General features: G+C 44.0%; 1 pseudogene; it reads left to right on the top strand.

Moving 5' to 3' along the window:
- Window positions 1-7014: 7014 nt before the first annotated feature.
- LOC145947402 (uncharacterized) lies at window positions 7015-8232 on the top strand (annotated as a pseudogene).
- Window positions 8233-10492: the final 2260 nt, after the last annotated feature.

The following is a 10492-nucleotide window of genomic DNA, read 5'->3' as shown; positions in this document are numbered from 1 at the left end:
GCCGGCATTCGGCCGCCCTCGCGGTACCTCCCCCTCCCCTCCTCCATCTGAGGGTATCTTGGGAGGTCGCGCTTATCGCAATGAACACGTCGGGACGTGTTTTTTTTCGCGGTAAAAGACCGTGTTGCATTACGCGCCGATATTCGGCAGCCTTTGCGGAACCTTTCCCCTCCCCCTAAGCGGAATTCTTTCTCATTGTTTAGGGAGCGCCGATTCCTTTGCGAACATCTCTCTCGCGTGCGCCTCTCGCGTTATCTCTTTCTCACATGTGCCTCTCATTCTCTCATAAACGCCTCACGCTCTTTCTTCTAAGCGCTCTCGCGCTATCCCTTCCTCGCGTGCACCTCTCGCGCTATCTCTGGTGGTCCTTAGCATCGCGTTCCCCTTCCCCATCTCTCGCTCTCTCATAAAACGCCTCGCGCTATCTCTTCTAAGCGCTCTCGCGATCCTTAAAATTTTATATACTCATATATTCTTATCTTTATATTCATTTATATTTTTAAAAATTTTATATTCATTTTATATTATAATTTTATATCCATTTTATATTCACATTTATATATTCACATTTATACATTTATATACATTTATATACATTTATATTCTTTTAAACACACACACACACAAACACATACACACACACACACACAAATGTATAATACACATTTATTCATAATTAAAAATAATTGATATTAAATTAATATATTCATTTTAAAAATTCCTGTTCTTTTCCCTCACTGCGTCATCTCTCGCGTACGCCTCTCGCTCTCTTTCTCTCGCGTTCACCTCGCGCTCTCTCTTTCTCTCCTAAGCGCTATCTCTCTAGCAGTCCCTAGCCTCTCGGTCCCTAGCCTCTCGGTCCCTAGCCTCGCGATCCTTAGCCTCTCGGTCCCTAGCCTCGCGATCCCTAGCCTCTCGGTCCCTAGCCTCGCGATCCCTAGCCTCTCGGTCTCTAGCGTCACGTTCCCCCTTCCCCGCATGACGTCATCCCCCGCAAGGACCACGCAATTATTGAGGAGCTATACGTATAAGAGCTGGGACTGTTTACGGGTGGGAGAAAGATAGAGATTGGAAATGCATGCAAACAAATTACATCATAATTTAAACTTAAAAACTCTTTTATTCTTTTACATATTTTTTTCTTACATATTTTTTTCCTACATATTATGAACTAAAAACTAAAGCTGCCAGCTCACAATCGATGAGCTGATGCTTGTTGAAGGCGTCGCTAGCGTGTATTACATTTAATACTTCTTTATTATCCTTTACAGTGGACGCGATATTTGAAAATTGCGTAAACTTGATATCGACTGTATTGGTAATTTTAACCAATCGGTCAAAAGTTACATCGATGCATGGATCGAGATCGAGCATACGGTGTAACGTCGATTCGATCATCATCATGCATACACTTGAAGATTCAAGACTTATTAACTTGGCGTCGTTAATCGTACGAACTCGCACTGTTAGTGGTCCAAGGCTTATAAAACTGTAGGCATCTTTAGAGTCGTTTCGAAGCAGATTCTGAATATTGTAACGTTGCTCGTAGAATCCCTTCCACGCTTCGAGAGATAGTATCAATTCCTTTCCTCGATGATCTCCTATGGCGATTTCCACGTAACTCGATGGATCCACTTTGATACCAATTTCGAGGAATTTAAATCCCGTAGTTGTCAATGCATATCGTTTGCATAGTATACGAACCGCATGAGGCTTTAATGAAAAGCTGTAAAAATGAAATTAGTTTAAAAATAAAACAATTTGTAAAAAATATAAAGACATAAAAATAGAAAAAGTTAAACTTACTTGTCGCATTTGTTCTCAAACGATGGAGTTTCATCACAATTCGGTATGTAATTATTCACATGTCCGCCGGAGCCGCTGCTTCTTTCGGTGGAGTACATTTTTTTTTCTATGTTATTAAAGTGAAACCACCAGTACGAACGGTTAACGCGACACTGATCGTATAAAGAAATTAATCGAGTGTTGTACATGACGCTTATTTTTAAAAGTAGTGGGGTAAATGTGGTGGGAGATTCTAGAATACTATTGGCGCTATGAAATTTAGGAGAAGGGGAAACGGCGCTCGGATAAAAAGAATTCTTAGAAACGATTCGTGAGGAAAGGATTGGGGAAGGGGAATAAGAGATAAAACACATTAATGTTTAAATATTTTATTTTTCCAAATCTTGCAATTCTTTCTGGCGTTGCGACCACCAGTTAAATATTTTGAATACATTTTGTAATGCGCAATTCTTAACATGTTTTCCACATCGCATAATGTTTTTAGCATCTAGATTATTTAGAGACTCGATATCGTCGTAATCAGCATCCAAGGTCTCAATAATGAAACCGTTTCCCTCATCATCCAATATATCGGCTAACCATTCTCGCTTTTCAAGTCCTTTTACATATACGAGAATGGATTCTTCTTCTTCATGTGGTCCACCAACGATAGCTGTTGTAATCAAACGCTGAGCCATGCTATATGGAACGTTTCCATCATTCCATCGTAATCCATGATGATTTCGAGTCAACCATGAGGCTTGGTGTCTCTCCGATTTTATGAGCACATCCCATGGTACAGGACATGCGAAAAAATAATGTGATAAAATAAATCCTCTTCTCAGGATTGCCGCTTCCTTTACAATGAATTGTTTATTGAGGATAAACCTGTAGATCCACAAACGTTGGTACGGACATGACGAAATCTCTCTCTTCGATGTATCAGTTTAAAAAGAAGAATGACAACCATCTCATAACACTTTGATTTATATTCTGCTATGCTTCCCCCTCTCTAAATTGTTGGTGCATTTAGGTGATTTTGCGCACAACGTTGGTCAACGGGTTGTACTGGATCACGCGATCATGTATGATGAGACAGTATGCAGAAGTATTCATCGGCACGTTTTCCTTACACTCAAATTCCAATCTCACATCCACGGTTGCGCATCGATTCGTTTTGTCGAGAACAATCGATGATTACGAATGGGCCGTTACGTAGAAACATTGAGACGGTGAGACTCGGCTCGAGATACTCGTATCCGTAATAGTTTTTGCAGAAACGCGCATACGTGTCGTACAGAATCGACCATCTGTTTTTATCGAAGTCCAGATTCATGTCGTCATACGGATAACATTCCGAGTTCAGATAGAGTTTCACGTTGGTCAATTTACAATCGTCGAATCGACTCATATCCTCAGACATGACATTCTTCCGGCCTGTCTGCAGAGCAAAGATAACGTATCGTGGTTTCTCCAGCTGAGTCGCGGTTTTAATGGCCCACGAATGCTTGGTTGTACGCTGCAATAGCGGAAACTCATACAGATCCCACGAGCGAAAACCCATGCTGAGGTAGCGTCCGCTTTCCAGAGCGCGCAGCATAGACAGCTTCTTAATCTCGCTCAACAACACATGTGGCATTCGCCATTGTATCTTGAATATGTTGATCACAGGCTCCAGCGTCGAATCTCCAACCAGACAATTGTTGTCGTTGCGCGATCGTATTAAGATCAACTCGTGACGAGCGTTAATCACCACTCGTCTGTAATCCTCGCAAAATCCCAATAACATGTAGAGCGGCACGCAAAAATTGAAGTTTCCATTCACAGTAGTCGGATCACTCCAACTGGCGTTTCTCATAATCACGCTTCTATCGGATGATATCGTTACATAGTTTTTGAGCAAACTTGTTATTCCCACGTTTCTATTGCGATCAATCTCCACGCCATCGAGTTCATATCGAATCTCATCAAACATGAATGCGACGCAATTATTTCCCAGTATCACATCAGATCCTTCGGCTGGTCTATTTATCCTTAATTCTCCTTCGATGTATAGAAAACTGTCAAACGGCAACGTATACAGATCCTGTTGTTGTATGGGTATTCTTATCTCATCACTGTGTCCGAACGTGGTGTTGGCGAACGGGTTGTACGTGTGAGTCTCAATTTTGATGATGCGATCGTCGAAGATTGGCTCTTCCCCGATGTTGAGGATGTCGGTCATTGTTCAGATATTTCGCACCGCGAATCCCAAAGATTGTAAAAACGCAACGTTTGATGCGTTCAGTTTCTTTTTCTTGGCGCAACCGGATGATTGGATATTAGCGAATGTCGACGTTGTTGTTGTTGTCGCTGGCTCCGTAAAGATTGTGTTATCTCTCGTGTCTTTCGATCCGTTCAACACAAGCATCTCCTACGCCGCACACGTACGTTATCGCTGTCGTCGTCGTACGTGCAATCTAATGGTGATCTCTTCTCCTCGAAAATCGAGCAATCGTCTGTCCTGGTCGACAACGCGTAATGTTAAATCCGTAATGCTCCGCGCGATGATCGGCAAGTAAATGATGTGCGCCGGTGTTTCCGATATCTTATATCCTGGTGGTACCCTCGGTGAAAATTCATGTATCGTATGAACGAGTTTGCCGTTGCTGTATGCACCCACGGTCACGTTACACTCTACGCGGATAATGTTCACGTTGATAATGTTAATCGGCATGTCCGACTCGTACCATTTTCGCGGCTGCAGTATACGGTTCGAGAATCCCAGCAGCGATCCAATGTTGTTAGACTTGTTAAAATTCATTCTATAGGCGCATTTGATCTCGCTCCTCATCGTATTGTAATTAGCGCGGAGCACTATCGGGTATTCTTCATCTTCAAAATCACCATTGTCAAGTGTTTTTTATCGTCATCACGAACAGCGTGTCGCGGACGTTTTCGTGAAATTGCATGTTTCAAAAACTCATGTATCGCTTGCAGCTCGTACGATCCCTCGGGAATCGTAATTTCCGCGTCATCTTTGCCAAAGTAAAATTTATTATTCGAGGAATTCACGTTCGATATCGTGTGATAAGTCTCAAAATCCGCTAGACCGAGTTCGTATTCATCGTCGCTCAAATCTATGGCGGGAAAGTAGTTTGCCGCGAGGACGCTACTCTTTCCAGTCAGCGTGAATGTCATAGACATATCGGCAAAACTGTTTAACGAATACTGAGTTAAATAATGCAATGTCCGTCTTTAAATTCACGTGTATCGACCGTTCGGAGAAACTGCAAACACAATTGTCCACAGATGCTCTGATCATAAGTTTGAACAGGTGTGTGATTGTACTGTATCTTTGTCACGTTCCGCCCGAAATATTGCACCAATTCATTCGGTGGTCGAAGATTGCCAAAACTGTCGAAATATATAGCGCGATTCCCCCTCTTTGCGTACGCCACTCAATGAGTACCCGATCCTTTAGCGTTATCCAAATTTATGATGCTGCTCTCGTTTTGATATATACCACCGATCGATAGCGAATCACGCATGAAAACATCTCTAAAGTATAGAATGCGCATACGTTTTGCCAGTTGCAGCAATTGTATATTAGTAGTTTCGCCCTTTGGCATTTTTAGCGTCTCTTTGACGTTTTTTTTTTCCCTTTTTTCTCGTTGAAACTCCTCGTCCATGTTTGTATGGAGCGAGATACAATCCGTGACCTTCCATGGCGCGATTGTGACGTAGCATCTCTTGCAACTGACGTTGTGCAGCTTTTCCATCGTTCACCATCTTTGCTACACCAGCCGCTCCACCAATCATGGATCCAAGCGCGCCCAACATTGGTAGAATTGGCAATATGCCACCGCGTTTCGATACCGGAAGTATCCGTTTCTTCGTCGTCTTTTTCTTTGTCTTCGTCGTCGTCTTCAGGCCCATACCGAGCTTCGTCTTGGTTTTCATCGCTGCCCAGACAGCTGTGGCGGCGGCTCTTTCACCGAGAGTCGAATCTCTCGCAATGATACGAGTTCGCGCTTTGTCGGCGAGTACCTTATCCGCCACGTGTCTCTCGGTGAGATCGTTGCTCCGAGAGTACGCAATATCGTGTTCACGGCACGCCGTGTCCAATGGGTTGATACCTCGATCACCTCTGGCTAATCGCTTTTGTAGCCGCGTGCCCGGACCACAAAACTGATAGCCGGGGATATGGAATTCGATTGGAAGTGCGTTTATTGCGTGATTTAATAGTCCTCTACCTATTTTTTTCGCTGACATTCGCTGCAATCCTTTATCATCGGCGCTGGACCGTCGATGTGCGTTCGCTGCCACGGTCGATTGTAATGTTCGAAACAGCGGCGACAGGCCTGAATCTCTGGATCCGCCTTTATGTGTTCCGGAAGCTTGTCCCACACGTAGTGGATGTGATTTTCACATTGCAGTAAAACTGCTTTTGGCACAAATTGCAGCTATTCGGCGCTTAAACCGTGAATATCGGAGGCACTTGTTAGCAGAACAAACATTTTTTCATTACTGAGCGATTCGTGGTTCCGCGCAGCTATAAATAGGCAAGCGTTCGATTCAATCGGGGAGTGGGAAAATGAGATTCGTGCGACAACCTTTGACGATACGCGTGACGAATTGCGACGACAGATTACGCTCGGTGGGGGACAACGCGGAGATGCGCAGACATGGTACGATGTTGCCGACTACTATACGCGCGATCGTATGCGGCCCCTCGAATTGCGGTAAAACTAACGTCTTGATTAGTTTGATAGAAAGCCCGCACGGTGTTTGCTTCGAAAACGTGTACGTGTACTCAAAGTCGCTGCAACAGCCAAAATATCGGTATCTAGAGGATTTGTTGACGTCGATCGAAGAAATCGGCTACTTTACATTCTCCAATAACAGTGACGTCATTCCACCGAGCGAGGCATGTCCAAACTCGATTTTCATCTTTGATGACGTGGCGTGTGACAAGCAAGATACGATAAGAGAGTACTTTTCAATGGGACGCCACTCGAACGTTGATTGCTTCTATCTCTGTCAGACGTACACGAGAATACCAAAACATCTTATACGCGACAACGCGAACTTACTGATCTTGTTTAAACAGGACGGTACCAACTTGAAACACGTGTACAACGATCATGTGAATACCGACATGTCGTATGAAGATTTCAGTAAATTATCTCGTATTTGTTAGCAACAAAAGTATGGATTCCTAGTGATAGACAAGGACAGCTTGCTTACAAACGGGCGATACAGAAAAGGATTTAACGAGTTTGCGATACCACAAAACGATTAGTCGCTGCCGATATTCTGTCGAGAAGAGTGAAACGCGAACACTCTGCAGACATGGCTGATAACCATAACATTCGCGAGCGTGAAAAGATTGCGAAGGAAATTGTGAAAACGAGCGAATCGATCCGTAAGAAACATCGTGCTTTAAAGACTGGTAAGATCGATGACGATATTGCAGTCAAGACTCACTTTAAACCTATTATCGAACCACTACAAAAGATTGTCGACAACGCGAGCTTGATCGCAGTGAAAAACGAACCTGAGAGTAAAGCTGACGTGAAAATTAAAACGTTACCCGCTGTTAAGCGGTACGAGGAGGAGGAGGAAGATGCGACACCGAAAAAGAGAAAACGACCAAACACAAATCGCTCATCGACATCACGTACATCGGACGGATTTTTACTGGATGAACCACCGATAAGCTCTACACCGTCCACCTCTACACAGTCCGCGACAACGAGAATCCTATCATTTACAATACCCGAATCACTCGCAAACGAAAATGTTTTCGAAACCACAAGCAATTCACTTGAAACATCCGTTCGAAACACATTACAAACGTCGGAAGGTCAAGAAATGTTGCGAGAGCACTTCGGACCACTGGGACAAAAATACATGGGTGCTCTCTTCGGTGGCGATAAAAAAAATGAGATTGATCACGTATATGGTGTCTATTTCGAAAAGGATGGAATGTTGCTCGGTAACAAACAATTCGACATGGATAAATATGACTCTATAATTATAGACAAAGTAAAGTACATTGGTACACCTGGATTATACGAGCTAGTCTTCAAGAGGATTCCCGATGATGTTATTTACACGGAAGACGATATACAAAAATACAAGAGCATATTATTGGCGACGAACGCGCATAAACGCTAATATGATGCGCAAGATCAATTACGGAGCAACAGGGGATACAAATACAAACAAATAATCGCACCGTTGATGTCAATTGAAAAGAAAAAATCTGGAAAGGGTGTATTCATGCCTCAAGCGATGACGCTAACCGACAATAAAATTGATTACGTGCACTGGGACGACCCCAACGAGCTAGTGGATCGGGTACGATTGCTCGATGCTTCGCGCCGAGCTGGCCACAACGCTCACAATGAGATCCTGTCGATCATCGAGGAACTTCGCGAAGCAGGCATTATTATAAATTAAACGGGGTCTCGGCAAAATTAATCAGTCGATCGACGTCATTCGCATCGAAAAATGCCTATCAACAAATTTGGATTATTCGAACGGAGAAATGATGCAACTGGCACAAGCGATCATTGGGATAGATTGGTGAGAAGTTATGTGCGCGGAAACGCTCTGTGTCGTATCGCTACAAACTATGATGCAAGATCGCGCAAGATTCGTCGTGTAGCGCAATCTGAAGCTGACACTGATGCTGTCAACAAACTGTATGTGGAATCCTGCGTTAAAAGATTGATGAATCAACAGAAAGAATCAGATGAGATGCTGACTTCGTTCGAGAAGGACGTGCGAGCAATACAGACTGCGATAAACGAACTTCAACGTACAGCTAATGCTAACTCAAAAACGACTATCAACCTGAATGAGCAGCAGTGAACGGGTTAGGAGCGGCTATCGAACCGTTATCAAACATCTACGAAGGGTTATCGAACGGCTACGAACAATTATCGAACGGCTACGAAGGATTATCGAACTGCTATCTAACTACAATGAGTGGTAGTGGTAGTGAACGGCCTAGCAACAGCTGCGAACGAGGGTACGAACAACTCAAGCAGGGCTGCGAACGAGGCTACGAACAAGTCATTAAAGGCTACATACAAGGCTACTATCAACTCAGGAACGGCTGCGAACGGGTCAGGAACGGTTGCGAACGGGTCAGGAACGGCTACGAACGGGTTAGAAACGACTGTGAACAAGGCTGCGAACGAATCAAGAACGATTTTCGAATGGGTCAAGAACGGAAGTAAACAACGCAAGAACGGCTACGAACGGCTCAAGAACGGGTCAAGAACGGCTACGAACGGCTCAAGAACGGGTCAAGAACGGCTACGAACGACTCAAGAACGGGTCAAGAACGGGTCAAGAACGATTACGAACGGCTCAAGAACGGGTCAAGAACGACTACGAACGGCTCAAGAACGGGTCAAGAACGGCTACGAACGGCTCAGGAACGGGTCAGGAACGGCTACGAACGGCTCAAGAACGGGTCAAGAACGACTACGAACGGCTCAAGAACGGGTCAAGAACGGCTACGAACGGCTCAAGAACGGCTACGAACGGCTCAGGAACGGGTCAGTAACGGAAATGAGCGATAAAACAAGCAACAGTAAACGACGATCGGGAAAAACCGACGAAGCGATGAAACAACATAGTTTGGAGAGACGGCAGTTGGTGAACGAACTGCACGCGCCGGCGAGAAAAAATTTTCCCCGAAGACATGTCACAGTGCGAGGATATGATGATCTGTGGCAAGCCGACATCGTCGAGATGCGTCCGTACTCTCGTTTCAACAAAGGTTATCACTACATACTCACCATCATCGATGTGTTGAGCAAGTACGCGTGGGCCGTACCACTCAAGAGTAAAGGTGGAAGCGAGACGGCTGACACTATCGCCGAAATAATTCGAGATAGCAAGAGATGCCCGAAAAACATGCAAACTGATATGGGGAAGGAATTTTACAACGCTGACGTGCAACGGCTTATACGGAAACATAACATCAATCATTATTCTACATATTCGGTAATGAAGGCATCGGTCGTCGAGCGATTCAATCGTACGCTGAAGAACGACATGTGGAAGATGTTTACGCTGAATGGAACTTACAAGTGGATCGACGCGTTGCCGCGACTCGTATCGGATTATAACGCGCGCAAGCACCGAACAATCGGCATGCGACCCGCCGACGTCACCCCCGCGATCGCTGATAAACTTTTAAAAACGGTATATAGTAACATAAAGATTGCCGCTCCGGCGAAATTCAAAGTAGGTGACTCGGTACGCGTTAGCAAGTACAAGAAACTTTTCGAAAAGGGTTACACGCCAAATTGGACGACGGAGATTTTTAAGATTGTTAAAGTGCAGCGTACTAATCCCGTAAGCTATCTACTCGAGGACTATCGCAAAACATCTGTCGCTGGAGCGTTTTACGAGTATGAGTTGCATCGCGCGAATTATCCGGACGTGTATCTTGTGGAGAAAGTACTGCGCAGGAGGGGTGACGAGGTTTACGTGAAATGGCTGGGATTTGACAATTCACACAATTCTTGGATACATAAGGACAATGTGATTTAATTCATATAGATTATTTATTTTAAGAAAAATATAATGTGTACAACGTATAAAATATATAAAATATACATGAAATATATGAAATACGAAATCTTTATTAATACATCCTTTCCTTTAATCGTTACAATATATTACACATATGTTACATAAC

This window comes from Prenolepis imparis, unplaced genomic scaffold, assembly GCF_030444845.1.
Source record: "Prenolepis imparis isolate NDT839.2.m4 unplaced genomic scaffold, iyPreImpa1.0 SCAF_75, whole genome shotgun sequence".
Lineage (NCBI taxonomy): Eukaryota > Metazoa > Arthropoda > Insecta > Hymenoptera > Formicidae > Prenolepis > Prenolepis imparis.
Note: the sequence above shows the minus strand (reverse complement) of the source record. Positions and strands in the feature narration are given on the sequence as shown.